Source organism: Vulpes vulpes, chromosome 9 (assembly GCF_048418805.1).
Source record: "Vulpes vulpes isolate BD-2025 chromosome 9, VulVul3, whole genome shotgun sequence".
In the NCBI taxonomy this organism is placed as follows: Eukaryota; Metazoa; Chordata; class Mammalia; order Carnivora; family Canidae; genus Vulpes; species Vulpes vulpes.
This window is the reverse complement of record NC_132788.1, coordinates 22,770,249-22,792,353: the sequence shown is the minus strand read 5'-3', so window position 1 is coordinate 22,792,353 and position 22,105 is coordinate 22,770,249. Positions and strand designations below refer to the sequence as shown.

The 22,105-nt window shown below is 40.4% G+C and overlaps 1 protein-coding gene across 7 annotated transcripts in view; it reads right to left on the bottom strand.

Annotated features, from left to right (window-relative positions):
• Window positions 1-22,105, bottom strand: part of EXTL3 (exostosin like glycosyltransferase 3) — a 139,739-nt gene that overhangs the window by 99,185 nt on the left and 18,449 nt on the right. For 4 of the 7 annotated variants that reach the window (XM_072719585.1, XM_072719588.1, XM_072719586.1 and 1 more), the window contains exon 2: window positions 4,008-4,176. The exons of 2 other annotated variants lie outside the window; for them this stretch is intronic. The gene's annotated coding sequence lies outside the window, so the exon portion shown is untranslated. Of the gene's footprint in view, window positions 1-3,424; window positions 3,547-4,007; window positions 4,177-22,105 lie in introns of all 7 variants that reach the window. One more of the 7 variants, XM_072719587.1, reaches the window with a different exon arrangement.

Below are 22,105 nucleotides of genomic sequence, written 5' to 3'. Positions count from 1 at the left end.
CTAAAAAATAAATGTGATACCATCATCTCTTTGATTAAAAACCTTCAACATTTTCCTTTTTCCTATAGAACAAAGTCCAAATTCCTTAATATGATAAGTTCCAACTGTCTTTTTGGTCCCTTCTCCAGACCAGTTACTCAAAATATTGGCTGCTCACCAGCTAGTTCAAGTACATACTGACTTACATCTCTGCACATGTGGATCCTTCTGGCTATAATTCCTTTCCCACACCCAAATTCTTTTGACTAACTTGGCAAGCTTCTTCATCTCCCTCAAGACCTACCTGAAGAGCTATCACTTATATGGTAACCAAAGCCCAGCCACCAAAAATAGAAATAAACAAGCTAAAAAGTTTCTACACAGCAAAAAAACAAACAAAACCACAAAAAACAAAAAAATAAAAAAATAAAAAAAATAAACAACAACAACAAACCAATAAAATGAAAAAGCAATCTACAGATTAGGAGAAAATATTTGCAAGTCATATATCTGATTAGAGTTAATACCAAAATATATGAAGAACTCCTACAACCCATTGGGAAAAAAAAACACATTGAACAACCCAATTAAAAAATGGAAAAATTCCTGAATAGACATTTTTCCAAAGATGATATACAAATGGTCAACAAGTACAAAAAAGGTGCTCAGCATCACTAATCATCAGGGAGATGCATATCAAAACCATAACGAAATATCACCTCATACTTGTTAGGATGACTATTATCAAAAAGATAAGAGATAACAAGTATTAGGATGTAGAGAAAAAGGAACCTCTGTACACTATTGGAATAGCCAATTTGGAAAACAGTAAGGAGATTGCCACCTCCCCTCCCCAAAAGAACTATTCCTTAAAAACAGATCTACTGTGCCTTTTGGCCCAGGGCGTAATCCTGGAGCCCAGGGATCAAGTCCCACATCAGGCTCCCTGCATGGAACCTGCTTCTCCCTCTGCCTGTGTCTCTGCCTCTCTCTCTCTCTCTCTCTCATGAATAAATAAATAAATAAAATCTAAAAAAAAAAAACAAAACAGAACTACTGGGGAATCTGGGTAGCTCAGTTGGTTAAATATCCAACTCTTGCTCTCAGTTCAGGTCTTGATCTCAGGGTTGTGAGTTCAAGCCCTGTACTGGGCTCCATGCTGGCTATGGAGCCTACTGTAAAGAAATTTAATTTAATTAAAAAACAGAACTACCATATGGTCCAGCAATCCCTGGTCTGGGTATATATCCAAAAAAAAAAAAAAAAATGAAATCAGTATCTCAAAGAGATACCTGCACTCCCATGTTCACTGCAGCATTGTTCACAATAGCCAAGATAGGGAAAAAACTTAATTATCTATTGATGGATAAATCCATTAAAAAATAGTGATATACATAAGTGAACAATTGTATTATATATGTGTCTATGTGCACGCATACACATATAAATAATAAAATATTATTCTGCCTTAAAAAAGAAAGAAATCCTACCATTTGTGACAACTTGGATGAATCTGAAGGACATTAAGCTGAGTGAAATAACCAGATGCAGAAAGAAAAAGACTGCATGACCTCACTTATATGTAGAATCTAAACAAGTTGAATACATAGAAACCTAGAGTAGAATGGTGGTTGCCAGGGGTGTTGGAGGTGGGGGAAATGGGAAGATGTTGGTCAAGGGTACAAAGTTGCAGTTATATAGGATGAATAAGTTTACAGATCTAATGTACAGCATAATGACCATAGTTTATAATACCGTATTGAATAGTGGAATTTTGCTAAGAGGTTAGATTTCAGGTGCTCTTACAACAACAAAAAAAAGGTAACTATTGGGGCAACCTGGGTGGCTCAGCGGTTTAGCGCCACCTTCAGCCCAGGAAGTGATCCTGGAGACCGGGGATCGAGTCCCACGTCAGGTTCCCTGCATGGAACCTGCTTCTCCCTCTGCCTGTGTCTCTGCCTCTCTCATGAATAATTTTTTTAAAAAAAGGTAACTATTTTTGGGTGAAGAAGTGGATTTGCTAATTAGCCCTGACTGCAGAAATCATTTCACTATGAATATACATATAACATCATGTTATATACCTTAAATATAAAAATTTTGATTTAAAATAAACTGTCATTAAAAGGGTAACACCTATTCTTTACTGGTTCATATTTAAAAAAAAACCCATACAATTATCTAGGAGTGGGTGGTTGGCTCAGTCGGTGGAGCATGTGACTCTTGATCTCAGGATCATCAGCCCCATAGAGCTTACTTTAAAAAACAAAACTGTTCTGTATACACATACACAAACACACACACACACAGCAAACACACATAAAGGGAGACAGAGAGAGGGAGAAAGAATAAGTGTGGATGTAACACAATGTTAAAAATTGGTGAATCTGAGTAAGAATCATTTGGAACTTACAAAAAAGTTGCAGAACTCTATATAATTCTGGTTCATATGTAAGTTTGAAATTATTTCAAAAGAAAAAAGGAAGAAAGCATTAGGCAATCTAACCATGCGGTAACAATCAAACAAACCCAAGTTGAGGAACATTTCATCAAACAACTGGCCTAGATTCTAAAAATGTCAATGTCGTGAAAAAAAGAGGAAGCTGAGAGTGAAGGAGGGAAATGGGGGGGGCGGCTGAGGAAATGTTCAAGATCAAAGGAGACTAAAGAAACATGACAGTTAAATGCAATGTGTAACCCTGGGCTGGATGTTAAATTAGAAAAAATATACTATAAAACACATTATAGAAACAAGTGGTGAAATTTGAAAATGGATTCTTTATTATATAATAGTATTATAGTAATATTAAATTCCCTGAATTTAAAAATTGCACTGTATGAGTATGTAAGAGAATGTCCTTGTTCTTAAGAGATATATCCTGAGGGATGCCTGGGCGGCTTAGCAGTTAAGCATCTGCCTTCAGCTCAGGGCATGATCTTGGAGTCCTGGGATCGAGTCCCACATCAGGCTTCCTTCCTGCAGGAAGTCTGCTTCTCCCTCCGCCTGTGTCTCTGCCTCTTTCTCTGTGTCTCTCATGAGTAAATAAATTTTTTTTAAAAAAAGAGAGATATCCTGAGGTATTTAGGGGCAAATGATGGTAATGTCTGCAACTTTAATTTGTTTCAGAAAAATTCAAAATAGTAATACATGTGAATCTAGCAACAGAGTACAGCAAAATGTAAACAACTGGTGAATCTGAGTTAATGTTTATCGCTCTTGCAAATTTTCTGTAAGTTTGAATTTTTTTCAAAATAATGTTTTAAAAAAACTATTGCTTATGTAAAATCTTTCCCCACTCTCCCAGACAGAATTAATGCTGCCTCCTTTAAGCTACTATAGATGTGTTAGTTTTTACTCTAAAATGCTTGGATTGGGTTGTAATTATTTAAGCATTTGTCTTACTCAATTAGATTGAGAGCTTCTTGGGGCAGGAACTTAAATTACCTTTTGAAATTTAATAATGGGAGAAATATTCTAATTCAGGGCAATTTTATTTGCTGGCATGGTGTTCGTAGAGTACTTTGACACTACAATTTGGGCTCATGGCAAAACACGGCTGGACATTCCTGAAATGAGAATGAGAACAGAGCATAGGAAAGTACTGGAGTTGATTTACAATGTACTGTTCTGTTCCTTTATGGAGACTTCTGCTGGCAAAGCTCAGTAGCCCTCTGGTCCTAAGCAGATACCCAAGGGTGCTATATGTATGAGTGAGAGGTCCCATGAAAGCGGAGCCAAATTGCTCTTGATGCCTGGAATACAACCTCCCATATATCTGTCATCACTTGCAACACATGTGTAACAAGAGGGCAGCCCCATCCGCAGTTGGCCATAGGGCTAATTATAAAAACCCATGGGTTAGAAGATCAAACCATTGAAGAGTGTAGGCAAAACCATGCCCCTCTCATCTCCCCATGCTTGCTTTGATCAAGAATATAGGCAACAGTCTTTTTCCATATACTAAGAAGATAACTTCTTCTTTCTGCCCACCTCCCTTACTTACTCAAGGAAGAAACAAATTACTTACATAATGGATGAGGCCATATACAGGGTCATCATACACTGACTACCCAAGCTCCTTTTGTGTTTCTCTTTCAGAGACGTCTGCACCACAGGCCATGTGTTCTCTCCCCATGCAGTGGCAGGTAAAGCAGTTTCCAGTAACCTTGCCTGTGTCCAGGGGGAAAGTTCAATTCCTAGAAGAAGAAATAAGAACCCAGCTTTGGCCTCGGGTCCAAGCAACATTGTCCAAATGAGCTTTTGCAGCCAGAAAGATGATATTTCAGTCCCAGTTGATTTCTTCTAACTCTATCCTTCTGGTCCAGGACTTGAAAAACAAAGGGATATGAAGGGGCCCTCTCAGAATCCCAACAATATTTTACTAATCTTTGAATCTCAGTGGTGGCTTATTCTATGACAAGCCCTCAATAAATTTTTGTTGTCTTGAACTCAGACAATGTGACACGCACACAGGCATATAACTGCTCATAGCTATCATTGTGGTGGTGGTTGTGTTTTTTAATCATACAAAGTGATTTTTGAAGCTTTTCTGGTTTGTCTAAGGGCTCTGAGGCTATAAGGAAGCAGGCTTTCATTAGTAGAAGAGAGAGCGAGCTGTGTCTTTGTGCTTCACTATGATTGCAATACCAGGGAGTGATAATCCCAAGGGAGCTGTCAAGAAGCCTGACAGCAATTCTAGCAAGAAGGTGGTAGAAACACAATTTTAGCAATAATGATCAAACATTTTTTTGAAATTTTCTTTTATCCTTGAAGTGCCTTGTGTTGGTGAAAGTCATTACTGATCATTCATCTGTAGCAAGTCATCTCTACGTATCTGTACACGGAAGTGACAGCATGGGGAGAATTCTGACGAAAGAGATGATGGCTCCTAGGCATGGTGGGAGAGCCAGAAGGTAAGAGGGAACAGCAGCTCGAGGAGGTAGGTGATAAAAACAAAACAGAGGAAGGAGAAGCCACAAGAAAGTCAGCTTACTTGAAGGGGCTTTGGTTTTTAAAGTGGACACAAAAGCCCATTAAGATGTTTACTGGGACCATCTCTGGTCCCTCCATCTTCTTTTGGGTCCATTCCTCAATCTCATCCACAAATCACTGCCTTTCTGTCCACACTTTCCAACTTCTCCCTGTCTCCTTTACCTCAATCTATAAACATCCCCAAGGTTCTTACATCCCCAGAAGCCTCAAACTACCCTCCAGTGACCACTCTTTGCTACCTCATTATATATTCTAGAGCTACCCGCAGTGTGGCTTGGGACCAGCAGCATCGGCAGTGCACGGGAGTACGTTTGAGATGCAATCCTCCGGCCCACCCAGACCTACTGAATCACAATCTCCGTGGGTGGAGATCCAAGATTTTGTGCTTTAACATGTTCTCCAGGTGATTCAAGGCACACTCAATTTTGAAAAGTGCCTGCCACCTGTGGGCCATGTCTCTGCTTCCTCACCATTTTGGAACACCTTCCTCTGTCCCTTTAAAGTTAAATTCCCCAAGGCTCTGTCGTGGCCTCTTCTTTTCTTGAGCTGGATCCCTTCTCTATCCACCCAAAGATTGATTTCATTGTTTGAGCACAGGTGTGCATAAATTTGAGAATTCCTCCATCCCTGGCCTCATCTTGGAGCCCCCAGAAGGTCCAGTCACTTTCTGGGCCTTTCTACCAAAATGTTGCACAGGTTTCTAAACTTGGTATGTCTAAAACAAACCCAGTATCTTCCCCTATACACACTCTGCCTCTATTTTAACACACTGTGTTGTAGGGTAGCACTGCCACCCACCTTGAACTCTTCAGCATCCTGTTTCCTCTCACCCACCCCTGCCCACCCCAACGTGGGGGAACCTCAGCTGAAGGCCTAAACAGAACAAAATGGGTTAGAGTGAACCCTTCCTTCCTGACTATCTTGAGCTGGGACATGGATCTTTTTCCTGCCATCATCCCTTACATGATAACTTCTAACTTGGCCTCGCCTCCAAATGTATTTCCCATCCATTCTCCCCTTCCTCAACACATAAGTATATCAGTAATATCAAATTATCTCCTGTTCTTGGAAAGGCCCATGATGCTTCACCTGTTTGTGTCTTGGTACCTACTGGTACCTGATTCCAACATGCCCTTCCTCCTCTATACTTTCCCATCTCAGCTGGTCTTCCTGGCAAAGTTCTATTCATCCCCTAAAACCCCAGTCAGTGGTCAAATCCTCTGTGAAGTCTTCCTTACACCATAGAGTACTTACTAAAATGTTTATCTCCTCCGTAAGACTAGATCACTTTGATGGCCAGAAGTCTGACTTATGTGCCTTTGTACAGCCAGCAGCAAGCTCAGGCTCTGACATTGGGGGTGTTTAAAAAAAAATTCTCCTTATGTTAATTCATTCATGCAACAAAAGTCCACTGAATGTACATCATGCAAGGAGCATCGTGGTTACAATGAGCAAGACCAAAACCCTCTGCCCTCTAACAATTTATCATCCAATAAAGCTAACAAGTAAGCCAATAATTTTAATAGTGTACTCCATGCTCCAAGAGGGATAAGCTTAGAGAGTTACATAAGGTGACACCTAAATAAGTCTTGTGGTAATCTAATTGAGCCTTTGGTAATATATGCAGTCTTTGGATCTGCAAGGAAGGATTATCGTATTTATTTTTAAAGACTATCACCAATATCAAATTGTTGACATTACTGCCAATAAGACACATTTGTCTGTCTTGAGTAAATCTCCCTCCTTCTACATAAGTCTGAGAAGGAAAAATGTGAAAATAACCCTCTGCATAATTTCTCCATGGCAGACCCCATGCCAGTAAACAGAAGCCCCACGACAGCTTTTCTTTCAAACAGATCTGAGGAAACAGTAAGACCTCTGGTTGCTGACAGTCACAACCAGTGTGTTCCATCACTACTCCCATTTCATGAGCTTCTTTAACCCAATCTTCAGAAGCTCTGTCAGCTGATAGAGAGGTAAGACAATGCTACGAGGCACAATCACGATGGCAAGATCACCTGTTTGCATCTCTTCTCCCTTATCCATTTTGCACCATGTGGGCCACAAGAAGTGTAACTTATGTTTATTTTCTTACCTTTTTTAAAGATTTTATTTATTAGGATGTCTGGGTGGCCCACTGGTTGAGACACTCTGCCTATGTCTCTGCCTCTTTCTTTGTGTCTCTCACAAATAATAAACTCTTTTAAAAAATAAAGAATAAAAATAAATAAATATAAATAAATATTTTAGTTCTTTATTTTAGAGAGTAAGAGACAGAGATAGCAAGAGAGCACAAGCAGGGGGAATAGCAGGCAGAGGGAGAAACAGGCTCCCCGCTGAGCAGGGAGCCCCAACTCGGGGCTCAACTCCAGGACCCCGGGATCATGACCTGAGCCTCAGAAGGCAGACGCTTAACCGACTGAGCCAGCCAGGTGCCCTGGATGGTTTCATCACTAAAGGACATGGAAGTATGACAAATTCCATTTGTGGGTGACCCTCCCTTCATCACACTGACGGCCAATAAAAACATATAAAAGGACATATAACTGAGCAAGGCTTATATTTACCATACAGTGATGAAAGTATATGCTCCGAGAAAGGATGTTTAGGAATTCCTTAGAATTATGGTTTATATACCACACTAATGGTCATGGTTGCCTTTCTAACTTTTTGGTCAGTCTCAGGATAGGCACACCACCAATAAGCATTAATTGCAAACATACTACATCAGCAGTTCTCACTCAAATTTGGTCATGCATCAGAATCACCCAGAAGGCTTGTTAAATTTGTCTTAAAATGCAAACTTCTGGGTCCCATCCCTAGAGTTTCTGACTCAGTAGGTTGCGACGAGACCAAAGAGTTTCTAGTTCTGAAAAATTCCCAGGTGATGCTGATACTGCTGATCCAGGGACTACACTCTGAGAACCAGTAAAGTCAGGGGTATAATTGCTGTACCTGACAATCTTTACCACCAATAGAGACTAATCCGATGTGCCTCAAGAAAAACATATAAGAAAAGCAAATAATCGCTGCAATTATACATTTATACAGCCTCTGCCTATTCCATGCTACTTAAGGGAGGAAAACATTGGCTGGTATGTAAAAGCTAAGTGGTGGAAAAGCAAGAGGAACATAGGTCCCAACACTCAAAATTCTACCATCCTCTGAAAAACAACCACAGCAAAGGCTGTAAAGAAATCACTCCCAGAAACTCCCATTATTCCTCCTTCTCAGAGTGCTGCCAGAGAAAAGAAGAATTTTAGTAGCTACTTCTATTATCCTAGTTTAGTAATTCACGTACGTGTTAACATCAGGTGAGTTTAAAGAAAGGGTCCAATTAACATTTAAAGCAGGTACTATGGTGATCCCAGGAAAAGAATTAAGGATTTGCTGTCACACCATTCCTTTATGTTTCTGAAAGTTGAAGGGACTATCCAAAATGCCAAAATAGTACAGAGGAGGAAGCATTTGTGATGGTTAATTTTATGTGTTAACTTGACTTGCCCGGAGGGGGAGGGGGGAGTGGTAATGGGGCCCAGCTATTTGAACATGGTTCTGGGTATGTCCACCAGGGTCTTTTTGGAGGAAATTAGCCTTTGAATCAGTAGACCGAGTAAAGCAGCCTGCCCTCCCCAGTGTGGGGAAGCCTCAGCTGAAGGCCTGAACAGAACAAAATGGGTAAAAGTGAACTCTTCCTTCCTGACTACCTTGAGCTGGGACATGGATCCTTTTCCTGCCATCAGACTCAAACTAAAACATTGGCTCTTTTTGGGTCTCAAGCCTGATGGTTTGGACTAGAACTTACACCATCAGCTCTCCTGGGTCTCTGGCTTGCTACCTGAAGATCTTAGGACTTCTCAGCCTCCATAATTGCATGAGCCCATGCCTTATAATACATCTCTTTATATATAGAGAGATTACACACATGTATACTCACATCCCATTGATCCTATTTTTCTGAAGAATCCTAATACAGCACTGGACAAAAATTTCTTTCTAAATCACCTGTTTTCTGCTTTAATTTCTCCTTCACTAAAAATCACCATTTATAGTAACCTCTACCAAAGTCCCTTTAAAGGGCATGGGTATGATGCCTGGGTAGCTCAGTTGGTAAAGTGACTACCTTTGGCTTGGGTCATGATCCTGGGGTCCTGGGATCAAGCCCGACATTGGGCTCCCTGCTTAGCAGGGAGTCTGCTTCTCCCTCTCCCTCTGCTTATGCTCTCTTTCTCTGTCAAATAAATAAATAAATAAAATCTTAAAAAAAAAATAAAGGATGTCTATAACTTGACATTTCAGCAGAGGTGATTCTGATTCAGTGACTTATTGGTGATTTCAGCCTTGTGTTGTCAGCCCTGGAAGTGATATCAAGGTTGAGACTTGCCGAAAGGGGAACATACGCTCATTTAAGATACCCACTGTAATAACCTAGGTAGTGTTGATTTTTCTTTGTTATTATCTGAGAGTAGAGAAGTTAGAAATACCAAAAGCATAAATAATATTTGCAGTCTCCATAATTTGCAAGGATCCTGTTCCATTTCTGTATGCATGCTCACACACACACACCTTCTCAAACTTCTGAAAGCTTTTAGTTGTACTTTTGAAAGTAAAGAAGCCATGGAGGACATATCAGTTAATTAAAAAGAGGACCAGCATCTCCCAGGAGATGATAAGTTGAAGAGAAGCATTTGATAGGCATGAAAGAGCAGATAAGCTGTATAACATTAACACTCCACTCTAAGTACTAACATAGGTAACCACTTCAGTAATTATCCCATAAAAAAGAGTGCTCCAATGGTCTTGATGTACAACACCATTGGAATAAAGTTAAGACACTTTCCTTATAGCTAGCATAGTACAAGCTGAAGGTACCCTAAATACCATTCAGATGAAGAGAGCTACCATTGAGGGACTCAGCAATTCTGCTTCTACCAAAGCAAACAGAGCTACTTTAGAGATTACTGGTAACTAGTGGATATTCATCAATCTGCCAGGGCTAGAGAAATTTGTATATTAGTCATGATACAGGGAATACTGTTGAGGCTAGCTTGAGGAGATCCATATGTGAGTCTGGGTCAAAATAAGACTAATATTAGAGGCACCTGGGTGGCTCAGTCAACTAAGCATCCAACTCCTGATTTTGGCTTGGGTCGTGACATCATGCATCGCTTTGGGCTCCACACTGGGTGTAAGCCTGCCTAAGATTCTCTCTTCCTCTCTCTCTACCCGTCCCCACTCCCTTTTTGAAAAAACAAACAAACAAACAAACAAACAAACAACAATAACCTAGTATTAGTGGTAGCTTCCATTTAATGAGCAGTGATAATTACATTAATAGTTAACTCTAAGAAGAAGGTATTTTTACATGACCTGCCCAAAGTCATATAACCAATAAGTAGCAAAGATCTGACCCCAAATGCTTCCAATTCCAAAGCATTTTCTCTTAACCACAATTCATTTCTGCCTTCCAAAGTGCTAGGAATGACTTATCTTTGAGGAAATGTCACCAAATTTATGTAAATAAGAATGAGATACCACATTAGGTCTAGGCTATTCATCCAATTACAATGATAGCCACTTGGTCAGGAGGACAAGAATCCCAGTACTGAACAGAAATATTCCTAGTACCTGTACACAGAATGAGGAAGGGGCTGACAACTATCTCCCCCGCCCCTTTTTTAAAGTAAGCTCTCCACCCAACTTGGGGCTTGAATTCATGACCTAAGATCAAGAGTCATGTATTCTACTGACTGAGCCAGCCAGGCACCCCAAAGGATCCCTTTTTGACCAAACTTTGGTCCAGCTCTTCTGAGCTCTCTTTTTGACCAGGCTGTGTCCTGGGTCTACCAACCTCAGCCGGCAACCAGTTCAGCACAATCCTGCTAGGCCAGTTTAGCAAGGATCCCCCAACCCTTGGGATCTACCCAAGTTGCTCTTAGTAATTTTCCATCCAGTCTACTGGCTACAAACCCCTAACTACTCCTGTGTATTCAGAATTGAGTTCTGTCTCTCACCCCTATCCTAAGTCTTGACCTCTAATGCATTATTCTTGAATAAAGTCTTCTTTGTCTATTTAATTTGTCTGATAAAAATTTCCTTTGACAGAGCATAGGCAAATCCTGGAAGAGCTATGAGTACAATCATATTCTCTCATCCTTGCAGTTATAGAGTGCCTGGTGATGACTCAACAAACCTACCATTACAGGGAGCTTCAAAGTCCAGCCTGCCCAGAGGCTTGTCCAGAATCCCTGACTGTAGGAAATGTCCTGTATGGTAAGAAGATAAGCCAAAGAGTTGCAGGGGGAGGTGGCGAGGACCAGCCTATAATTTTAAGGAAGAAAGGAGCCTTCCAGTTTAAACTGGTAAACTGGGTAAACTGGGTAAGCCTTCCAGTTTGAACTGGTAAACAAGATCCCTCTCCTCTCCCATCCAAAAATCCCACTGAAATGTTGGAAAGATATTTTGAGAAAGAGTGAAGTAATAGCAGAAATACAAAAATAAGAAAGGTGACCATCAGAAGACCAGAATCCTGAGAACTCCTAGAGGGCATAGAGAGCATTAGAAAGGGTTAACAAAGAAGGAGCTAAGGACACCGCAGTTTAAACACCTCACGGGAACATAGGTCTTGAAAAAGAAATTCCATAGAATCTTTAAACTGGGTGGCAACAGAAAGTACAGAAGTGCCCCACAGACAATCATCAGAGTAATTTGTTAACAAGCAGCATTCTGAGCCACAGGGGAAGTGGGAACCTCCAGTGTTCCCCACCTAAACAAATTTAGCTTTTGCCCTCCAGCTAACCATGGAAAACGGGTCTAAAAAAAGAACAAAAAGAACACTTGGCAATTAAAGTGTAATTACAGGGGCAGGAAATCTAATCGAAGGATTGATTGTATTTATTAGAATGTGCACAGGCAAAGACTAAATTTGTGATTGGATGTAAAGGAGAACTTTCGGAATAAAGAGTAAATAGATCAAAATATGGAAATAAGAGAGAAAAGATAAGGCTTGTGGATGACAAATTCAGGTAGCCCAATATTCCTTCAAAAAGGAATTCCAAATGGAGGAAAAGAAACAAGGAAGGGAAGGAAGTCATCAAAGATATTAGAGAAGACCTCTCTGAACTGAAGATAGACTCAAGTCTTCAGTTGGGCCCATTGAGGGACACCTGGTGGCTCAGTGGTTGAGCATCTGCCTTCAGCTCAGGTGGTGATCCCAGAGTCCTGGGATTGAGTCCTGCATCATCCAGCTCCCCATGGGGAGCCTGCTTCTTCCTCTGTCTATGTCTCTGCCAATCTCTCTGTCTCTCATGAATAAATAAATAAAATCTAAAAAAAATAAATAAAAATAAAAGTGCCCACTGAGTACTGTGAAAAGCGAATGAATAAACACCCAACTTAGTGAGTTTTGGGGGGGAGTTCAAACTTTAAGAAATTTTGAAAGTTGGGATCCCTGGGTGGCGCAGCGGTTTGGCGCCTGCCTTTGGCCCAGGGTGCGATCCTGGAGACCCGGGATCAAATCCCACATTGGGCTCCCGGTGCATGGAGCCTGCTTCTCCCTCTGCCTGTGTCTCTGCCTCTCTCTCTCTCTGTGACTATCATAAATAAAATAAAATAAAATAAAATAAAAAGAAATTTTGAAAGTTTCCAATGAGAAGGAAAAATGTATACAAAGAGGAGAATCCAATTAGCACCAAAGTTAATCAGCAATATGGGTTGCTAGAGACAATGGAGCAATACCTTCAAACTCCTGAGAGAAAGAATATCTGGAGCTCTGAATTCTGTGGTTAAACAGTCATTCAAATATAATATTCAGATCCATAAACACTCAGTTTACAATACTCATCCTATCTGAAAAAATTACTTCAGGTATTTGCTTGCAACAAAGGAAACAAATCTGAGAGAGAGTGATACAAGTTTCATGAAATCACTGCAGGCAATTTAATGAATGAGATGCTCAGTATTCCTCTGTGGATCATTTGTTCTTTCTTTCCACCCTGGTGCTTGCTGAGAAATTAGTCACCAAATTCACACTTGGACTTTAGACTTATTCTCTTCTTTAATCACTCCATCCCTACACAGACTCTCCCCCCCCCTTTTTGTCATACTTTGGGTGCTGGGGTATTATAAAATCCTAATTATCTGGAAAATTGAACTTTCTTACTAGTGCCTTAAAAATTCCTGATTCTCTTTCAGTGTTAGTAATTTTAAAAATAGTTTTGAATGTATTCATCTTCTCTTTTGCCAAAGTAAACATAAAGTGAAAAAAATACAATTCGTTCCTCCATTCAGGATTTCGTATTACCATGGAATGGGTCACCATTCCCCATAATCAAAATGGTTGCCCTAAAACCCAGAAAAACAATCAAGTGACATGCCCACCAGGATCAGAGTCCCTTAGTGGCAGTCTGGGTTAGAACCCTCATCTTCTGATTCCTGGTGCTATGATCTGAATTATGCCACCATGACCACCCACACCCACGCCCATGACCAAATCCATATGTTGAAGCTCTAACCCCCAATGTGGCTTCTAGGAGATAATGTTGGTTAAATGCAGTCATAGAAGTGGGACCTTCAGGGCACCAGGGTGGCTCAGTTGTCTGAACATTCAACTCTTGGTTTCAGCTCAGGTTATGATCTCAGGGCCATGTGATTGAGCCCCATGTTGGGATTCTCTCTCTCCCTCTCTCTCTCTCTCTCTCTCAAAATAAATAATAAACAAAATTTTTTTTAAAAAAGTGGTGTCCTCATCCGATAGTACTGGTGGCCTTATAAGGAGAGAAAGATTTCAGTCTCTCTCTCTCCACAAACACACACACTGAGAGTGGCCCTGTAAACATACAACGAGAAGGTGGCACCTGCTAGCCTGGAAGAGAACTCTTAGAAGAACCTAACTATGCTAGCATCTTGATCTCAGACTTCCAGCCTCCAGAATTGTGAGACAATTTCTGTTGTTTGAACCACCTAAGCATACTGCTATAGACTGAATGTTTCTGTTCCACCAAATTCATATATTGAAACCTCATCCCCAGTGGGCCGGTATTAGGAGGTGAGACCTTTTTTTATTATTTTTTATTTTTTATTTTTTATTTTTATTGATTTATGACAGTCACAGAGAGAGAGAGAGGCAGAGACATAGGCAGAGGGAGAAGCAGGCTCCATGCACTGGGAGCCTGACGTGGGATTCAATCCCGGGTCTCCAGGATCACGCCCTGGGCCAAAGGCAGGCGCTAAACCACTGCGCCACCCAGGGATCCCAGGAGGTGAGACCTTTGACAGGGTGTAATCCTCCATGAGTGTGACTAGTGCCCTTATAAAAAGAGCTGAGAAAGATCCCTAATGCCCTGCTGCTGTGAGGTTACAGCATCAGTGAGGAAGCTGACTCTCACCAGACAGTGAATCTGCCATTGCCTTGACTTTGGCCTCCCCGGCCTCCAGAAATGTGAGAAATAAGTGCTTGTTGTCCATAAGCCACCCAGTCTATCGTGTTCTCTTAATAGAAGCCCAAACAGATTGACACTCAGCCAAATACCATTTCATTTCTCTCTGCTCATTCTGTAATCAAGTGTTTGTCAAGTGCATTTTTATCAGTGGTCACTGTCACAGATAGAGAAGATGTTGAATATCTGAAGTGAATAGCTCCTTCTACAAAATAAACATTTATATTTTATTTTATTTTATTTATTCATGAAAGACACACACAGAGAGAGAGAGAAAGAGAGAGAGAGACATAGGCAGAGGGAGAAGCAGGCTCCCTGCAGGGAGGCCGATGTGGGACTCAATCCTGAGACCCCAGGATCCTGCCCTGGGCCGAAGACATGCACCAAGCCATTAAGCCACCCAGGCATCCCAATATTCATATTTTAGTATTAAAGCCTCATCAGCTTACTTATTGTGCTTCTGCCTCTTTTATAAACATCCTTTTAAAAAGTCCATATTCATAAATTCATAACAGAGTTATGGGATTGACTTTTTCTTCCTTCCCCACCTCTCCCAGCAACTATATTTCTACTAAATTTCACCAAACTGTTTTTTAGCTTCATGGTGAGGAGTTTTTCCCTCACTCAACAGAACATCTATCATAATTTTTATTTTATTATTTTTATTGAGATATAATTGACATATAACATTACATTAGTTTTAGGTATGTATCTATCATGATTTTAAACATCAAACTCACCCTTCTGAAAATAGCCATGGCTTAAATAAGTATAGAGATGCTATAAAATGTAATTTTACTTTCCACTGTGTATCGGCTTTGAGAATCCACTTAAATGGACAAGTAGGCACATTTGCTTTGTTGACAGTGCTAAGATAGAAGACGGAGCTAACACCGGGTCAGGCCCCACTTGTATTTTGAAAGGATAAGAAGACAGCAATATTTTCTCATTTATTTTCTTCTTCTTTTCCCAAGGGCCTCTTTGTAACTCCTATCTGCTGGAGCAGCCAAATTCTGGAGTCTGCATTTTTAAGCTTAGATGGAATCTAGAGATCAAGCGTCTGCAGTCCTGTGACCAGCTTGGACCAGCAGTTTCCTCAGCCCTGCTATGAAGCAGAAAAAAAAAGAGATAACCACAACCTCTACCTGAAACCTGTTCCACTGAGGGAAGGTTTAAAGGAGACCTTGTAAAGTGGAAGAAATGAGGGGTTTCAACAAGTACTGGTCTTCAAGTGGGGGTATGCAAACACTTTCTACAGGGTAAGAGACACCAACAGCTTAAGGAATCCGTTACCAGATCCTCGACATAAATCCAACAAATTCCCTGCCTGAGCTCTTGCCTGTGCTGCCCAAGCAGATTCTTCCTTTCTCCAACAGTCCTTTATCCAATTTATAAAGGATGAAAGACAAGAACACCTCTCACCCGTGCTAATCTTACCATGGCTCACTTCCCTGGGCACCAAACAGAAAGAGGATGGGGTGGGGGGGCACTTGGGTGGGTCAGTTGGTTAAGCATCTGCCTCTGGTTCAGGTCATGATCCCAGGGTACTGGGATCGAGCCCACGTTGAGCCCCACATCAGGCTCCTGGGAAGCCTGCTTCTCCCTTTGCCTCTACCTATCACTCCCCCTACTCGTGCTCTCTCAGTCTCAATCTCTCTCTCTCTCTCTGTCAAATAAATGGATAAAATCTTTTCTTATTATAAAAAAAAAAGAAAGAGGATTAGGAATATCAGTGTTGATGCTAAGGGAACAAGCAGCTGTAAGGAGTGAATAGCCCATACTTCTACAAGTCAGGGGGTTTCTGATGCTCTGTGTTCAACAAAACTGAAGAAAAGGCCTAATAGAGTCGCAAGCTTACAGAGCATTCAGAATGATTTTTGACAATAGGTCAATATAGGATTTTTTGGCTCAAAGGAGCTCAAAGAATTAACTGAGAGTGCTATAACACTTTTTTCCATTCTTCTTTTCATCTGAACAAGATTCCTCTGTGTTTCCACTCAGAAACACATTTGATACTGAACTCTGACCCACTCGAGCAGTGACTAATAATTAAACCAGATATGTAACCTCGTTGTGGTAAAAAGGCCGTCTCTCTCATGAAAGGATGTATTTCCACGAAAATAGAATTTTATATTTAGTAATTGCTTACTAATTTGAAATATGTATTGCTGTTTTGACCAACTATATTACTAATAATTATAATGACAACTCCATCAGAAGAGATTATTCCATGGTCATAGGAGCTACGGTCAAGAAATAAAAATATTAATATCAATTTATATATATATTTATTTATTGCAGTACAATAGGGTGACCACTGAAAGATTTTCAAGCTTAAAAAATACACATGAGAAAAATCTATCTGGGAAGTAGAATGGAACTGCAAATTCAGGGGAAAAAAGGCATGATACAAAATTTCTGATGTGTAAAGGACAGCTTGTTCTGCTATTGTCTGAAGACCCCCGGACGCCAACACGGTATCATACATTTGGGTAAAGCCAACATAGTAGAAACTGAGAGAACAAAGGAACAATCAGTATATTTTTGCTACTAGAATACAGGAAAGCTAGATTACAATGATGTAATGTTTACATATGCAGTAGACATAAAAAGTTTAAAAGCAGTTCTTTGTTCTCCTGCTTACTGTGGGGCAGGCACCAGCACATGTGAAAGAAAAAAGATGACAGGACAAGCAGGCAATTAGACTTGTGGATGCTGAAGTGCCACCGGATTAAACCTGGTGAAATGACCCTGGGTTCCAGGATAGAAGCCAGCATACACGCGGTCCCACTGTAAGCCTGGGTCATGCCACCTCATCTCAGGATTCATTCTAGAACTCCATGAAACAAGGCCTCATAATTACTTTGGGGGTAGAAGTCAGTTCAGTTGAACTCTCACCAAGTACACAAATCTTTTATCGTGAAGATCTAACTGGATTCTTTTTCCAAATCACACTCCAAATAAATTTATTGTGCTCCTACGGTGCCATATGATATTATTTTATAAATGCAGATGATTCAAAAGTGGCGAATGCTTGGCGCTTGCTCTCAATAAACTTGCCATCTAACCAGGAGGACAACATCCAAGTTAAAATAACTGAAGAACAATTCAAAGCAACATATAAGAGAAACAACTACTCTCATACTTTCCCAGTGGAAGTATAAATTAGTGCAATCCCCTGTGGAAGGAATTTGGGCACATAGATCAAAATTACAAATAAGTTTCTCCTTTGACCTAGTAAGTTAACTTCTGGGAATGTATCCTTTCCAACATATTAAGAAATAACATATATACAAAGTTACTCACTGCAGCATTATTCAAAATAACAAAAGATTGGAAAGGACTCAAATCCCCTTGAATAGAGAGGACTGGTTAAATAAATCATGCTATATATATATATACAATGGAATATTCTGAAGGTATAAACATGTACAAGGAAGCTTTCAATGAACAGATATTTTTTAAAGTCTCCAAAACCTATTAAAGGCGGGGGGGACTCAGCAAGTGGCAGAAAATGTGTATATGATGCACCCTTTTGTTTATGTGGGAAAAACAAGAATGTAGAATATATTTGTATTTACTTTAATATTCATAGTGAACTCTAGATGAATACACACAAAAACTAAAAGCCGAGACCAGCAGTGAGTTGCGAGAGGGTGAAAAGAGGGTGATGGGGAAGGGAAAGAGGGAGACTTTTACTGCATAAAATGCATAGATATCTTTGGAACCTATATGTGGTAGGTTTTTCCATTCAAAACAATTAAGAAGAGAATAATTTAAAAACACTCTCCAAGGAAGCCCAGGAGAATGAGGATGAAGCTGGTTTTCGTGAGACTCCTCCTTGCCCTGTTTCGGGCATGGACTTCAGCTTTGGCCAGGTCTGTGGGCGGTAGGGAAAATGAAAGAGACCGATAGCACATAGTTTTTGCAGTGCACTATTGGGCTGTTTCTGCTGTGCCATCATGTCTGAAGGCTTCTGAGCCACTGCCCAGCTGAAATTCTTCCCCTCCTGGTGCCTCTCCTTCACCAGAGCCTGGATCCCAGCCCTCCCTGCCTGCCTTGTTGCCAAGATGTTCATGCCCAGCCATCCTCACCAGTTACCAGAATCCTCAAGCAGCTGGCTTTAATTTTTACTGTGGGAGGGCAGAAGGGGGGAGGGCAGAGTCGATTAAGTAAATTTCTATTAAGGGAAGAGTAAAGTGCAGGAGGTCAAAGAGTCGGGGACAGATGCCTGGCTGGCTGCCAAGTCAAGCTTAGAAAATACTCCCCAAAGATACCAGAGAAATCTGCCCAAATGTGAAAGCTGCTGGCTTTGGGTTGTGTAATCATGGGAGATTTTTTTTCTGTTTTTTATGCTTTGATGTGCTTTCCAATTTTATTTTTAAATGAGTATAGACTACCCTTAGAAAACAAACACTATTGCACACCATGTGAAAGATGTATATATTAAAAACCAAACCACTATTCTTATATAGTTCAGGAACTTTGAAAGATAAAGAAAGGCAGGTCAGATGGGCAGCATAAGAATTTCACAGCTGTAGGGGCTGATTCAGTCAGTAAAGCATGTGACTCTTAATCTTGGGGTTGTAAGTTCAAGCCCCACGCTGGGCATAGAGCCCACTTTTAAAAAAATAATAAATAATAAAATTTTAAAAAGAAATTTACAGCTGGAAATAGTAAAAATAAGAATATTATATTTTTAAAAATTTTCCTATAATGCTGAAGATGTCACCTGACTGTAAGTTGGTGTGACTTGCCTAGTTAGGCTGGGCAGTGTGGAACTGTCCATGGTTCCAGGGCAGGAAAGGGCAGTCATTTAATGGATGCCTGCATTTGTCCTAACTCTCCAGGCCACAGTCAGGGCCTCCTCTGTCTTCCTCTCACTGGGTCTGAAACTCGGTATCTAGCACTTTGAACCCAAATGATGATGATGGTCCTATTCATCTCAGAACTTTAACAAATACATTTTGAAAGTTGGCCAGTTTCTCTCCCAGCTCCTTTAGTGAGCTAATATTCAAATTATCTAAGTAGGTTTGGGCAGAGCTGAGGCTAACAATGTTTTTCACCATTTAACAAACAAGTTTTAGGGGTGCCTGGGTGGCTCAGTAGGTTAAGCATCTGCCTTTGGTTCAGGTCATGATCTCAGGGTCCTGGGATCAAGCCCTACATCAGGCTCTCTGTTCAGCAGCGAGTCTGCTTCTCCCTCTGTCCCCACCTCTGTGATCTCTCTGGCTCTCACTCACTCTCAAATAAATAAATAAAACCTTTAAAAAATAAAATAAAATAAAAAACAAGTTTTATTTAAAGGAAAGTCAGTATGGGGTGCCTGAGTGGCTCAGTCAGTTAGTTACACATCTGCCTTCAGCTCAGGTCATGATCTCAGGTCCTGGAATCGAGCCCGACATTGGGTTTCCGGCTTAGCAGGGAGTCTGCTTCTTCTCCCTCTGCTCCTCCCACACTGCTTGTGTTCTCTCTCTCTCTCTCTCTTTCTCTCTCTCCCCCCTCTCTCAAATAAATAAATTTAAAATCTTAGTAAAAAATAGAATTAGATGGAAAATTGAGCCCCTCAATACTTGAAAAAATATAGAATGGACCTTGATGTTTGCAAAGGATCTAAAGACTTCCTGAATTCCAGAGTGAGAACTATACTATCACATAAAACTTTCCCCGCTATTAGTCTTTTGATTATAAATGAAAGGCACTCAAATGACAGAAAAGGTGGTGTATTTGGAGGATAGAATTCAAGGAATGGCTAGATAAAAAAATTTAAAAGACAGAGGTTCAGTAGGCAACTACAAGAACAGGACTCAGGGACATACACACCACCAAGACTCTGTCCATCTCTCACTTATGCTTCTCCATGCAAGCCATTTTCATTGCCTGCTCCACATAATAAAAATATGGCCACTGAAAGTTTGGTCAAGTATCACCACTGGCAAGGAGTTGCTCAAATTTTTCTGGTTTCAAGTTCAAATATCCCAAAAAGAATCTTTGATTGACCAGCAATGGTCAGATATCCACCCTGGACCAATGAGCTGTAAGATCATGGCAGTTCCTTCTAGAATCACATGATTGTAGTGAAAAATACCTGATCTCAGTACTCAGAGGATGCTAGACAGACCAAAATAAATAAACAACAATAACAACAACAGAAAAAAAAAAAAAAAACAGAGGGCTACTACACTCCAGTATAAAATATTCTAAAACTCAAAAATGTAAATGACATTTCAACCTTTATGTGAGTCCTTTTTTATTTTTTATGCAGCAAAGCTGCAGTGAGATAAGAAGGCTGGACTTTTGCCTAGGCACTCTCAGAAACAAAGAACCTCCCTCCCATACACCAGCCTCACAGCACATACAATTTAAGATCATTCCACCTTAGCCCAATCCAAACTGCTATGTGTCATGGACTTCTGATTGCTCACAGATGGTAAATTATAAATAATAAGGGTCTAGGATGCCTCAGAGAAAAGCATTTTTAATGGCAGGTGCTTTTCTGAAATGAATAGATTATATAAAAAGGAAGAATGGTTCTCAATGAGCCTGTATTCTGACTCATCTTGACACCACCTGCTCCTTCCCACCCACTGGATCACATCTAACTCCTATTGTTTCTATGTCAATAGCAACCCTCCCTTTAGTTCCTTTCCCTTAATCTATGCCTGTCCTAGTTCAGGACAATATAACCAGGTTGAATCATTCTATAAATACCAAAAAGAGAAATAGGATGCCTAGGCTCTTGTTTGACAAAATATTCATGAGGAATAAATTATTTTTTTAAAGATTTTATTTATTTATTCATGAGAGACACAGAGAGAGAGAGAGAGAGAGAGAGAGAGGCAGAGACACAGGCAGCGGGAGAAGCAGGCTCCATGCCGGGAGCCCGACGTGGGACTTGATCCCGGGTCTCCAGGATCACGCCCTGGGCTGAAGACAGGCACTTAACCACTGGGCCACCCATGCATCCCTGAATAAATGATTTTTAGTCCCAAAGTTTAAGATTAATGAAGCCAAGACTAGGAAAATGACAAGAGCATGGGTTTTGAAACCAGATAGCTCTGGTTTGATCCCAGACCTGTCTCTGACTCTCTGCATGACCATCACCAGTTATTCAATTCATCTGAGGTTGATTCTCTTATAATATTGGCATAATAATATTTGTCTTGTAGATTTATTGTAAAGATTAAAACAGATAATGGATTTTAAATTGCCCAGAATATTAAGGAAATATTTAATATTTGCTTCTGACATTAGAAGACTTGTGCTGACCTTATGAAGGTCAATAAGCAAATGCAAGGGGGAATGCAGAGGACCAGAGACTAAATCAGCTCCCCTTCTCCCATGTTCCTGGGGCTCACAAACAAAAATCTGCCATTTTTTTCCTCTAAGCCTAAAAGGTCTGACTAAATAGTAGCTCTTGGTTCTCCTGGTTAAGCACTGGTTTGATGAAAAAGTTATCTGAAGGGAAAAGGAGTCACTCTTTCTTGGGACTGGATATAGCCAGACTCTGTATTTAAGGAGACTGAAAAGCTTGAGAATGCTAATTCCCTGAATATTCTAGTAAAATTTGAGTAACTTAAGTAATTTTCACAGCATATTATGAACTTAAGGATGGGGTAGGAGAGGTTTGTGGCATGTGCCAACAAGTGTAAATGTTTAGGATTACAACTAACTTGGGATATGAGACAGAAGATAG